Source organism: Puntigrus tetrazona, chromosome 7 (genome assembly GCF_018831695.1).
Source record: "Puntigrus tetrazona isolate hp1 chromosome 7, ASM1883169v1, whole genome shotgun sequence".
NCBI classification, from domain to species: domain Eukaryota; kingdom Metazoa; phylum Chordata; class Actinopteri; order Cypriniformes; family Cyprinidae; genus Puntigrus; species Puntigrus tetrazona.
The window spans coordinates 30754732-30768919 of record NC_056705.1 but is presented as its reverse complement, the minus strand read 5'-3'; the positions used below and the strand labels follow the sequence as shown (position 1 = coordinate 30768919).

The following is a 14188-nucleotide window of genomic DNA, read 5'->3' as shown; positions in this document are numbered from 1 at the left end:
TCAGCTTCCATGGGAATCTCTGAGAAAATCCTCATTTTCCTCAAGTTTTGGCTTGTAATTGGGTCTGATCCCTATAGAACACAACGCACGACAGGAGCAGAGGGCACACCCCAGTTTGCAGGAATACTGCGCATAGTAGAGATAAATTGTCAGCCGCAGCAGCTGGGCCTGAAAGGGATTGAACGGATCTAATATCATTGCTCTTTTACGTGAGATCTCACTTTGATATCACCTCTATCTCTCCTGTAGTCTCTTTACACTCTCAAGATCTCTTTGTATGTCACACAAAATACACACAAACCCCCATCTCTTTCTACTTGCTTTGCACTTAGTTTTCAGTTGCGTTTACATTCCTGGGTCTCATGGCTCATTGCGCACGCTCAGCAGGAGTGTTTATCGCAGCAGTGAGCGTGTACTGGGTTAGCTTTGATAGTTGCAGTTCCAGGGGCCTATCCAGTGCAGGAGCTCTGGTTACATGGCCTGGAATCAAAGTGGTCTGGAAATGCCACGTGACTTTAGTAGATGCCATCAGCAAAGGACTGAGTGCTTGTGACAATACAGATTACAATTTAAACTTCCCACTGGCTCAGATGAGTACTAAATAACGCTGCCAATGAAGTGACAGTTATGGGTTCTGAGTTGATCTTTGATGCTTTATTCTTCATTAGGTACTGGATGATAATGTTTTTATCGTATCTGTTTGTTTATTCATTTGCTGCTGGTGTTTGTTACAAAAATATAATGGTGATCATTAGTCACTGAGATTAGTTGGATAGACAAAGGATAAAACAAAGAAAAATCTCTAGGAGACCGCTGTCCTGGAAATCTAACCCAAAGCTCCCAGGATTTTCACTGATTTAAAGCAGATGTATTTGATTAGTAATGAAACTAAACCCCACGTGGACCAGAACTTACCCATCCCCACTCTGCAGTGCCAATTTAGCACAACCATATAGCAACACTCCAGCAACCACATAACCGTATCAGGTTACATCTAGAACAACTTGATGAATTATAGAAACACACTATAACAACCACATAATTGTACCAGAACATAATAGGAACATGGGCAGTTTCCTAATAATGTGATGCTTAAATAATCTTGTGTGCTGTGGATCACAGTTGATTGCCTAAATCCCATTGTCTGTCTCTCTCTCAGACTAATATCCTCTTTCCCAAGAACGTATTTATAATAGCCAGTTCCACGCTCTACAGTTGACACTTTAGTTTATTGATGAGAACTAGAAACTTTTCAACTCCTGGAACTTGCTGACAGAACAGAGCTCAGAAATCTCTCTAAAAATTATCTGGATGCCAGTGTGTGTGTGTGTGTGTGTGTGTGGGTGTGTGTGTGCACGATTCATCATTGTCACACCTGTGATAGCTAAAATGTATGTGAATGCATTTGTGTTTAAACATCTGGTTGGTTTTTCTCATAGGTCATATAATGGTAAATGTGACCCATGACTCCTATTCCAGTGTAAGCTGTCCTCATCCATAGATCTAGTTGTTTCTTTCCTGTTTCTCTGGTATAGTTACTTATCACACTACTTTTGAAACTGTACGCCCCTGGCATGATATAAATTATTCTTATAGTTAAAAAAATTGTTCTTAAAAGTTGCTTCAGTTTAGATACACCCTTGAAAAATGCAGGAAAATACATAAGACACAGAAGTTACTCCTAAATTTATTCCATTAAATCACAAATGCAAAACTTAAAGAATGTCTCCAAATTCAATCTCAGTAATGTAACTATTTAATCTATAAATCATAAAATATAATTGATTTTATATTAATGCTGATTCATAAAACTAAATAAAAATACATGAAGGGAAAACTAATACTTAAGTATATGGACAGATTCTACAATAACGCATAAATGAAATCTCATGGAAAATGCATAAGTATCTGTACCTAATTTAAAACGAAACGGTGTACATTAGAGTGTGTTGCTCAGCATGCTTCACGCTCCATTTACAATGCATGTAAGAACGAGTAGTTTTTTAACCTAAGTAGAAAGGGTGAACGACAATTATGTGCCATCAATAAAGGGTTTATATGACCTGGGAACTATTCTAAGTGATTTTGAATCCATATAAATAGTCCTGGTGTGGAGGGGAAGAGACACAAATTTCAATGATTATTCATAAAATAATTCCCCTGAATTATTGAGCTGTTGAATTGTTGCAGAACTAATGTAATTATCTATTGCGTTAACCTTGAGAATCAAACTACACTTTGCTTTTCTTGTAGGTTAAGTTGAGTGAATAAAGCCTTATTCCGCCTGCTCTCAAGGCTTTCATGTTTTACTTCAGAAAACATACAGCAAGTCATTCAGACTGCTTTCATGTAAGATCACATACAGGTTTCTTTTAGCCTTAGGAAAGATGCCATTCCAAAACTATAACACATTTATTCATCTATCTAACTATAGATAAGGTTAAAATTAGAAGACTGGCCAGCTAAAAGTCATAAAGCATTAAGTTAGTTAATAGTTAGAACGTGTCACTAAACTAAACATATGACTGATTGTTGTCTGCTCTATTTTGATGTGTCCAACCAAAGAGTAAAACAATAATTTGAAGAACCATCTGTTTAATTTAGTAGCATTCTCTTCTTCTTAGATTATCTTAGGTTTAGCTTTTAGTTTAGGTTTTACTCCCAGTGCTGTGGCACTCCATATCTCGGGTTACGTACACTTGTCACACTGCAAAGTGTACTACTACAGATGTCAATGAACTAATAGCCTTGTTTCTAATCACTCCTAAAATATTGGCAGCATTCCCACTGTCTCTCTCTTTTCTCTCTTGTGGATGAACGAGTGTGATAATGCAGCCTAATCCTTCCTTCTCTCCTTCCCTCTGCAAAATGAAAGAGTGGATCCGTACAGCATTTAGAAATTCCCATTACAGGGGTTTAGGTGTGTGTGTGAGCTGTGATACCACGCCTGTGTGCGAGAGAGAGATTCCTTAGGGGAGAGATATATGTATGGTTATGTGTGTGCAATTAATTTGAGCCAATTTTCTTTCCGGCCCTCATTGGTATACCTCTTTTCGCAGGTTTAGTTGAATATGATATAAACTATCTCTAAGGACCTTTGATGGATTGTGTGCGCCTGGCGATGCACACCAAAAAAGTTTCACTGTGGATCATTCACAGTGCATTAGAGTTTGTAGTCTTCAGGGACTAGTTTATAGAAGCTCAGTATGCACAAATCGCCTCACACTGACTCAACAGGCTGTGTATGTAGGTGTTTGTATGGAAAGGTTCTCATGGATAAAAATGCAAGTGTCTGTGTAAGCAGGGTCAGACCTGTGTGGTGGTGTATCCTAAGCCTCATGAGATGCCTCTCTGCATTGTGTGTGTGTTGCATATACGCTTCAGAGACACAATGAAATGGCTAACAGGCTTTGGCCTTCATCTTTCCTTTCATGGTCAGCCAAAGGCCTATACAGAGAAATTCCAAAGAGCAACACATACATTTAGACCTACATGTGTATTTATGCTCTAAATATAAATCTTATGCATCAATGTCTTACTTACTGTAATTTCTATCATTGGTTTCACCTTTTATCTCAGACTTCTCTCTGATTAAGAGTGCAGCATTTGATTTGATTTCGCTTAGAATAAGCTAGCAACCTCTCTAGAGTTTTTTTTAAGCGCAGCCTCATCGGTATTTAATAGAGAGAAACTGTATAGTCTGACTTGTTTGTAATGAAGTTAATACCACACTCATCGCTGGGAGTTAATGGTCTCTCAAACTGTCGCATCTGGAAACCTATAAATAGTAGGGAATTTCATTGGTTTGCTGGTGCAGGTTCTTTGTAGCTTGCACTGACCTGAGCTCCAGGAAGAGGAAACAATGCTTAGGCTTTCTAGAGAAATGGTCTGGGTTTAGTCTATTCAGCGCCTCATTATCTTCTCTGTTCTTCAAATAAAACATTCATGTAGGTTCTGTTTTATTTAAGTTTACTTTGATTGGCTGCCAACGAATGTGCTGTATGATACAGGGAATCAGGCGAGGAGCACAGTGGCACTCTGCATTTAATTGATCACCTGCTTCAAAGCGTACGCGGTGACAAGCCTACAATGAGAAGCCGAGCTGACGCCGTAGCTACCGCCAGTCTATAGCCGTTTTGCCAAAGACTGCTGCAGTTACAGATAAATAGTAGACAGTCCTGGCGCGGTGTGTGTGATATGTATCTGGAGTGCTATTGCAACTGGCTGCGTAAAATGTGTGAGGCGACGTGTAGCTGTAATGGCAAATCTTTAAAAGAAAAGCCTTAAGAATGTGTACATTCACTATGCATGCTGGATTAATTTATTAGTAAAAGCTGTTTAAATGCAAACTAATTTTATCACATATAAACATAAACACGGGTGTGGTTTATATATTTTTTATGTAAAATATTTTTATACACATACATACGTGTGTATATATATATATATATATATATATATATATATATATATATATATATATACGTACAATAGTTACAACACATACATATCGTGTATGATAATTCTATGACATTACTTCATTTGATTATAGACCGTCTTCTGCATTGTTAATAAATACTTCAATCTTACTATTATACATCCCTAATATTGTATTCTCCTAAGTTTACTGTCTAGTGCTTTGATAATATGTAATCTGCAATTGTTAAAGCGCTATATAAATAAAAGTGATTGATTGATTGAGCTATACTGTATAGTATAACAAAAATTCTCGATTTTGGATGTGATTTGACTGGTTTGACACTCGCTGCTTATTATATTGTAGATAGAAAGCGTACATAGTACATACTCATTGCCGAATAGGAAGCTGAACCTTATGAATGAAACTGCTGCATGAATGGGATTCAATGAGTCTCTATCGTAGTGTAATTATTGTTATTGTCAAAATTGACTCAAATCTCTTTATCAAGATGTTGATCATGGCGTTGTATGTGTGCTGCAAAAAAACATTCTTTTCATTCTTGCAGGCAGAGCTGCCCATGGCCTCGTGGATGTCCTGCTGAAGGAGGGTCCTGAGGGTTTGCCTGGGCAGCTAGATACAGCACTAGGGCTCTCTACTGATGACACTACCTTCAGAGATGCCCATCAGTCCTTCTGGCACTGTGGTTGTGACATACGGAATTTCAAGAAGATTGCCCGTCTAGGAGCCATAATTTCACAATCTTTCTAGCCTGAGGAATTGGGGAGGCACGTGACGACATTGATACACACTCTAGCCAAGCACATATGTAATATCTGAAGGTTTTTCGATGTTCCTGTAACTCTGCGTAGTTGAAGCCATTTACTGAGGATCACTTGACATGATCTGCAAGATCTCTCTCTGCTGTAGGGAGCCATGCATTTGATGTAGCAATGCGCTTCTGTGGAATGTCCGTGGAAGAGATCCCAAGAGCTCCGAGCTCTGATTCTAAATGTCCCATTTCAGATGCATTACGTGGAGCCACAAGGGATACAAACTACCCTGATAATGCAGTTTCTATGAGATCACACACTCACTGGCTAATGCTATTTTCTATCCTACTCCTAATTCTACCCTGCAGAAAACCTTCTAAATGTTTAAGATATTGCTTTATTAAGCTGTTTCTTCAGGGGTGCTGTTGGCTTGTTCACAATTTAGGTGATTACTTGTAGGGGCAGCTGCAAATAATAATACACGTACATGTGCATGTTATGCATGCTGAGCTATAGAGCGCTGGAGCTGAGACAGCAGCAAAGCCACTTGTAGAGGCTCTACATTTCCATTTTTTATATATTATTTTAAATGTTGCTTAATAATTAATATCATGTACTGTGCATACATAAAGTATTTAGGATTGTCTCTGTTTCACTAGGTGTGTTTGTCTACAAATTGAAATACTTTGATAAAGACTTGGCATAATTATACTGATGAAAAATAGAGAAAATATAGAAATGTTAGATGCACTATAATTTCTAACAGCTCATAGCACCAGTCTCAAAAACTCATTATCAGCCGTAGACTGCACACATGCCAAAAGCCTCAGCATATCTCAGCAATCATACATGAAAATGCCTGTGACTACACTGTCATAGCTGCACTGTCTTAAAATCATAACTGAAGGAAAAAAAAACTTCCAATGATAACTGTTGAAAGTATATAATATCCTTGCAGGCACTAAATGTCTGGTGTCAATGGCTTGACTTATCAGCATTCAAACAAATGTCTCTCTTGCCTTTATAACACTGTGAAATGCTGGTTTGAAGAGCTACAGAGCAGAGTCATACAGCCTTATTTCGTTTATCTCTTCTTCTTTCTAGATTCTGCGTAGGTAGCCAAAGAGAATGGAATGGATATCTTCGTGGTTTTTGACTCTGAATTACATTCCTAAGCATAAGCTTGGGATGGAATAGAAGTGCTGGAGGCAGGTGGAGGCGGGCCACATTTCTTACAATGGAGATTTGTCTGACTTAAGGAGACAGAAATACGCACTGAGTACTGTATCTCAGCTGGCCAAATGAGCTTAGTGGAAAGGCTGGAACGCATATATACTGCTATTAAGGTAGATCACGCATAAGGAAATCACACATGCTGAATTGGCCTATTAAATTTATGTTCCACCTTCACAGAGGTGGAGATTTGCTAATATAACTGGCTGTTTTGGTGGCTGTGGACTCTTAGCATGATATTTTCAGCAGTGTTTGGGTATAGTCACTCAAGGGTGTAATGACTGAAGGCATTGATATAATACTTCATTCTCGCCTAAGGTTTCTGTTTCTTCTCTCTTTTCTTTGTTGAGCTGTGCTGTAATGACAGACGTCATAATGTGATTTTCTTTCTGGTGCAATTTGAGTGGTTGGGTACAAGTTCCTGCTCTGCTTCCCAGGGATATGGCTACCTGGCTAGCCTGGCAGCCGCTTATCACACTGGAGCATTGCGGGACTGCCCTGACGTCCCCATCCATGTTCACACTCATGATACTGCAGGTGCAGTTTAATGTTAGGCCTGTATGCAAAAGCAGGTGCAGATATAGTCGATGTGAGAGGACTCATGGCAGGTACGACCTCTCAACCAAGTATGGAAAAAGCATGAGTCAGTAACTATAACCAAACTTATACTGTGAGGATAAAAATGCAATGTGGGTTATGAATAGTAAATTTTATTTAGATTGCTCATACTAAAAGAAAGCTGTTGCTGCAGCATGGTTTCTACTAAAAGTCATTTCAACCTGGCAGCTTTGTTGGAACTGCAGAAGCCAAATCTATGAGGGAACTTTTTGCCCTTGAAGCGAGCTCCCAAATCAGACGCGCCTCTTAAAAATGATTGGGTTTTTTGCAAACTGGAGAAACTTCTATTAGCACAGATATGTAAAGAATGAAACATTTATTCCATCTGCTTTATTGTTTAGTTCTTTGACTATGAGATAAGACACTAAGGGAGCATCTTTATCCACTGCATTTCATCTGTAGTTCAGCTAAAAAAGAGTAAGAGGATAGTGGGCAGAGCACTTTGATATATCAGCGCTCTCGAGAAACCTGTTTGACTGGAGGACTTTTTTGCCTGTCTCCAGTTTCTATTCTACTATCATCTGTCTCTCCTTGTCAAATAAAAGCTAGTGCTCAAAATCTGAAAAATATTATAAATGTATTTATATACAAGCACTCTAAGGTTTGGGGTTTGAATAGTTTTGAGCGTTATGCTGGGAAAATAACGCGTAGAAATATAGTATTTTTAATTATCACTACTGGCGAAGAACTCATTTCTATTAAACTGCTATATATTATACATATTCTACTTCAGCATCATTGATCTTTAGAATCAACTGATATGGAGCCTTGGAACAACACAAAGTATATCTGTCCATAATTTCATTTACATAAAGTTTGTTCTGCATAAGTCAGTAAATGGGCAGTTAAATCTGTAATAAGCCGCTCATGATCAGTTTAATGTCAGCTTTGTTGGAAAAGCTCATCTGATTAATGATGTCTAATTTAGCCGGCCGCCGTTTCATTGGACCATGGACCTGCAGAGTTGTCGCTACATACGCTACATTTTGTACTTTTATACAGCCAGTGCATGCGCAGAAAAGTCCGTGGTACTGTCCTGAGAGGCATGTTAAATAAAAAGGCCTGCAGTAGCAGGAAAGGAATATGTTGATACACCTTGACAAAAGACTAATGACAGAGAAAAAGAGACAGTGGAATCTCTTCCTATCTCCTCTTCCCCATCTCTTTAACTGCACTTATTTCCCTTTTCTCTACTCTGGCATCAACATAGTTAAATCAGCTCCCTTCCCAGCTTTTTCTCCCACCCTCTCCTGTCCCCAAATATGGTCTCCTGAGGCTGTGTGTTAGATAATGGCCTCTGTAATTTCCAGCTTCCACCTCAAGAGTATAATCTTGTTCTTCAGCAATCTGTCGCAGCCTGGCTACCCATACCCAATAATCCAATGTTCCCTTCTTATAAACTGAGATAATACCTCTAACCCCACCTAAAAAAATTGTTCCAATGAACATAGCCACCAGCAATGAAAGTTCTGGTATACAGAATTCTACACATGCGGTTGCTAAGGTGTCTGGGTGCTTGCCAGGAGCATCAACAAGCAGCAGCTGAGGTTGTTGGAGGTGGTTGCTTTATAGACTCAGAGAAGTTTAGATATGGCTGGGGTACATCCTTACATTGTGTTAATGGGATATGATAAGACTATATCATTCTTTAGTTTAGTTCATAGAGTTGTTATATGCAATGGAATTCATATAATTTAATTACAAAAATAGACGCAATAGCTATATCAAGTAAGGCAGTTAATTATGAAAATGTTAATAACTGTGTACATACACGCTCTTTTCTTAGATTTGGTATTGATTTCTATCCAAAATTGCATAAACTGCTCATAAAATGTCAGATGATCAATAAACACTGATTTCAAAAACAGCATCATGGCTATTAAACTTGTCTTGTTATGATTTTAAATCTAAAGTGAAAAGAGGTGCTTAAAGTCTGATTTAGTGATGGCTGTGCATTGTGTTAAACGGATTGTAACTCCTAATCAAGCCGTTAATGGTTTTGAAAAACTGACAGTAATAGTGTGTTAAGTACTCACTGTAAGGTTAACTTCAATTAGATTTAACAGTTTAGGCAAAATATAGAAAAAAAAATTAATAAAAATGAATTAAGTGTACTCAGTTACATTACTTTATTAAAGTAAGTAAAACTGTTTAGCATTTATATGTTTTAAATAGAGCAGCTGTAATCTTGTAACCTATTATATTTAAAGTTATAAATTCTCTTGACACTGCATATTAGCATATTTCAGCACATTAGCTGTTTCTAGTAATTTATATGCACTCATGCACGCCTCATTCTGAATCAATAATTTTAGATCCCTTAATCCTCTCAACCATAAACTACAACTGATTTATTAGTTAACAAGCAGCAAATTAGGAGTTTAATGATAAAATATCATTGTTAATTGGGTTACTTAACTTTGAAAATAAAAGGAGCCCTGCAAAGAACCTTGTAGTTTAAAATGGTTCCATAATGAACCTATGTAATATCTGAAGAAATCCAAACCGGTAGTTGTCCTTCTGTGGTACTCGCCAGTGATAGTGAGAAGACTTTTTCTACTGCAAGGCTACACAGCTCAGGTATCATTCATGCCATAAGTACAGATTGCAAGTAGGTTTATATCTCTGACCTTAAACTAGGAGCTAAAGGCTCAAACTGCAAAGTGTCCATCTACACTCACACAAATATGTGATAAAACAGATGCACTTGTCTGTTCTACAATCTGTCTGTTTTGTATAAAAATAAATCCTATATGATGAGCTGAAAGAAATAATTTCTACTTTTACATGGATATAAAAGATAAATACTATGGTTATCTCTGAAAAGTAAGGTACTTAACACTAGTATACTTTTCATTCTAATTATATTCATAATGCATGTGAATGCTAGAGTCCGTGCAGACTGCTTGTGCAAAGAAATGTGTTATTTCCATCATGCCTCAAGTTCCACTAAATGCTCTGACTCAGAATCCATATGGCACGTAAAGACATGATCAGCCTTAAGATCATGGCACATTGACTTGATGATTGAATAAACTAAAGCTTATGATTCATATGCCAAAGAAATGGAGTCTCTAATGTGTATATTTGAAGGTTTTGTCTCATTATAGATTATTTATATATTTGTTTAGCTATATATTTATTAGTTATATATATAGTTATTTTATACAGCAGCTTAATAAATAAAGTTTAATTTTCTCAAACTTCATTAAAAGAAAAGAGTTACACATGCAAATGCAATCTGAAGATATATGTATTTAAAATAAATAATATTGTAAACTTATTTTACGCAGAATAGAGATAACAAAGATTTTAGATAAGATATAAAATACAATGTGTAACTTAGAGATGTAATAGATTATTTAAAAATTCTTTTAAGATTTGTGTTGTTATCTATATTTAGTATACTATATATATATATGGTATATATATATATATATATATATATATATATATATATATATATATACATCCAAAATGGAAAAAGAAAATGAAGATACAAAAATGTGTGAGATTACAATTAAATATAGATATATATGTGTCATATTTCTTTGTGTTTTTCACTAATTGAGCTTGTGTGGTTTCTCTTTATATGACACAGTTTTTTGATTTATGATATACTGTTGAGGTAATTATCATGAAGAATTTAGCTTCTTTGAAGATCCCCATTCCTCCTACCACTTCCCTCTCTTACTGTCTGGCTTTCCTCATGATTTCACTGTTAATTTAAATAAAGTGTAGTGCACCAGCATCATGTGCTTTGATTCTACCAGACTGTAGTTTTCACATGAGAGGGAAGAGCTCTGTTATTACCGCTGCACCACCCACGCCTCACTCTGCCTCTCTATTCATTCCAGCAGCTAGCTAGTTTTTACTAAATTTTTGACATTTATGACATTTCGTCTGCATTGCCCCATCTCATGCCTCTGCGCATGATTTGTGTGCCTTCTGGCTGATTTATTTCTTTTTTCTCTTTCTCTTCCTCTTTAGCAACTTTGTCTCCTGAAATATTCTTTCCTATTGTTCATCTCAGTGCTTTTATTTCCAGCTACTCATTTCTTTCTCAGCCACACCGCCCATTCGGGCAATGTCCCATGTTTGTTTTGTTTTTGGCTATTCTTAGCCTGCATCTTTGGAAGTTCACTTCATTTCCATATATTTCCATGGAGTTCTCAAGCCCACTGCTTCCTACTGAATACTTTTCTGTTCCATCTGTACTTTTTCTGCACTCTAGTTCCTGCAGTCGGACTACTTTTTACAATCAAACTTTGATCCTCAAGCCCTCTTTTTATGTTTACTTTATGTGATCTCTGTTTGACTCTCTCTCGCCATTCTCACATATACACTCAATGCTAAAATCTCTATTGAAAAGTTTTCTTATTTCAGAACATTTGATATTTTAACTCTTTTTTTTTTTTAAAGACACAAACAGACAGTAATTTATATTGCAGAATCTATGCTATTGTGATTGATGACAAAGAATATCTCAAAACCAATGTTTGCTGATCTTAGTTGTTTAGTTGATCCACAGAAGCCCTGTTCTTGACTTGTATACTTAACCATAATTGCTATAATTTTTATTATTGCAATCATATCTCCCATCACACTTATCCCAGTGATTTGTAATCTTTATAGCTTGATTTTATATCTTAGAATGATTATCTCACAATGCCACTTGTTTTATAATCTGACATTACTGTGCTTGTATCCTCTATACTGCAGCCTGATCTATGGTGTTAACTAGCATTGGCCAACTGCCTCTAATCAAAGACTAAAACTGATCTAAAACTATCAAAATAGACAGGAATAAGCAAAGGTCACACACTAGAAAACTATGGTAACCACTCCTTATCTGCAAGTAATCTACTTTTAGTTGAGTATCGTGCATTTTTAGAATATCAGCTTAAATATCCCCAACACTTGATGATATTTCACCAAATAGGAAAGTCTGAGAAATCATAATTGTCTCTAGCCACAGCTAAAAGCTTTCTCACGTATGGAAAAAAATAGGTCAGCCAGGCTGAAAATTCAATTGCCATTTATAGTTCTGCAGCATGCATGCATATATACTGTACATAAAATACAGACTCATTTTAGAGGCATTTTAAACATTTATCTGTCAGAATATCATTGAGGCACACACTACAATGTATATTGATTTAATGAAGATTATATTATCTGCTGATGACGCAAACTCCAGCAGGAGCATCACAGCAGAATCTTTTCTGGGCTGATGACACAAAGTGTGTTATGCAATAAAATCAAATGCTTGCATTGAGGGAAAATATGAGGAAAAGAACAAAAAGATAGTAATATTGATTTTTTAATGTTTATCTGAAAGTGTAATGTATGCAAACAGGTTTTCTAGTGTAGGTTAAGGGTTAGGGACAGAAATAAGCAAAGTTCATTGGTATAAAGTAATGTCCCCACATTCACTGGAAGCAACTCGTGGCCTGAACCGGGAGACGATCTTCATGTGGCACCAGCCTGAATCTAATCTTGCTACTGATTGGCTACACTGACTGAGTTATATTTTTAGCTGATGGATTTATGTGGCTTTGAGATGAAAATAGGACAGAGTGATGCATATATCTGTCAGCCAAATGTCCTCAGTAAAAGAGAAAAGACACCAATACTTAAATGGACACAAAGAACAGTGGGTGGATCTATTCACTTAATTGATGCTTCCCCATGTTTAGTTTGTGCCTGCATTTATGAAGTGCTTTCCTAGACTTAAAGTATGTTTGAACTTGATTTTAAAGATACAGTGACTTAACACTTGAGCAAGGACTGTGATCTTGTTGGATTTGGTACAACTCGTGGAATATTAAATTAATACTGTGAATATGGAACAGTAGTATGGTTAAATAAAGGTTTGTATAAAGTGATGTACATCATTTGGAGGATTTTTGAATTGTTTACAATAAGCTTTTTGTTTATAACGGTACACACTTAGATTCAAGTGGAAGGATCAGCCATATGCTAATACAGACTGTATAAAGTATGTAAAGAAAATCACACACCTTTTTTCTGATTTGGAAAACAACTAACTTCTCAGAAATAAATACAAAAGCTGTCACTAAAGTTGCATTTTTGGAAGGTACACTTTTGTACTCATTTGTCTAAATATACATTTTTAAGACCACATGCATCTTGGTGATACCAAATGGACCCTTTAGGTACAAACATACCTTGAAAAGGCATGGCTTCAGCACAGCTTTTTACCCTTTATTCTGAGAGTTGGGATGAAAAAACATAGCCAATGAAAGATACTTGATACAGACAAAAATACTAAAAGCAAAACAAAATTAGGCTTTTTTGTATACAATTCATTAATCTATGGTTGGTCTTAGTAAACTCTATAATTCACAATAAATTATTAATTTAATGTCACTATATTAACTACAGTTTCTTTGGTTTTATTTATAGGAAGTAAGTATTTTTCATATGGGATGGAGCAAGCAGTCACATACACTGTTTTCTGTAAGAATCATGAGTAGGAAGCAAAATTGAAATGTATTCACAGTAAAGTAGCTGCATTTAGAATACACTTCCTGTCATGCAGGTGTTTTCTGATAGAGTCTTGGATTACAGCTGAGTACTGGGAAGTGGTCGTGGTCTGCATTTACTCTGGACGTAACTTTCGCCATTGTCGTATCTGGTGTACGCAGATGTTTATGAAAATGAGATCCCTGGGGGCTGTATACTCACCCCAGCACTTCCAGGCCCACAGCATGGGCCTGTACAAGTTCAGCAGAGGTAAAAGAAAGCTCATACTGCTGGTCAAGCTGTGCTGGGACTTTATTTGCTAAGACTTCCAAAATTCCCATTTTGATTCCCAAATACAACACTTCTTCTTGCTTTCTTTCTCTCCTCCTGTTCCATATATCAAAGAGTGTCTCAGAACAGTGAATGCTGGGCTTTTCTTTTCTACTGGATTTGCTACTTTATATTCCACATATAGTCAAGTCATGTCCTCAAGTGATCTAAAACTCAATTAATTCTATAACATTAAAAATTACAGCAGTGTATCCAAACATAGATAAAAGCACAATCTAACTGCAAGAATACTCACTTCAATTCTAAATACAATTACATTATAAAAGTTATTTTAGAACCAATAAAGTATGGTGATTCTGGATGTTCA

General features: G+C 36.5%; 1 pseudogene; it reads right to left on the bottom strand.

Annotated features, from left to right (window-relative positions):
• LOC122347969 overlaps positions 1-14188 on the bottom strand; it is a 153688-nt pseudogene continuing 139500 nt past the window's right edge.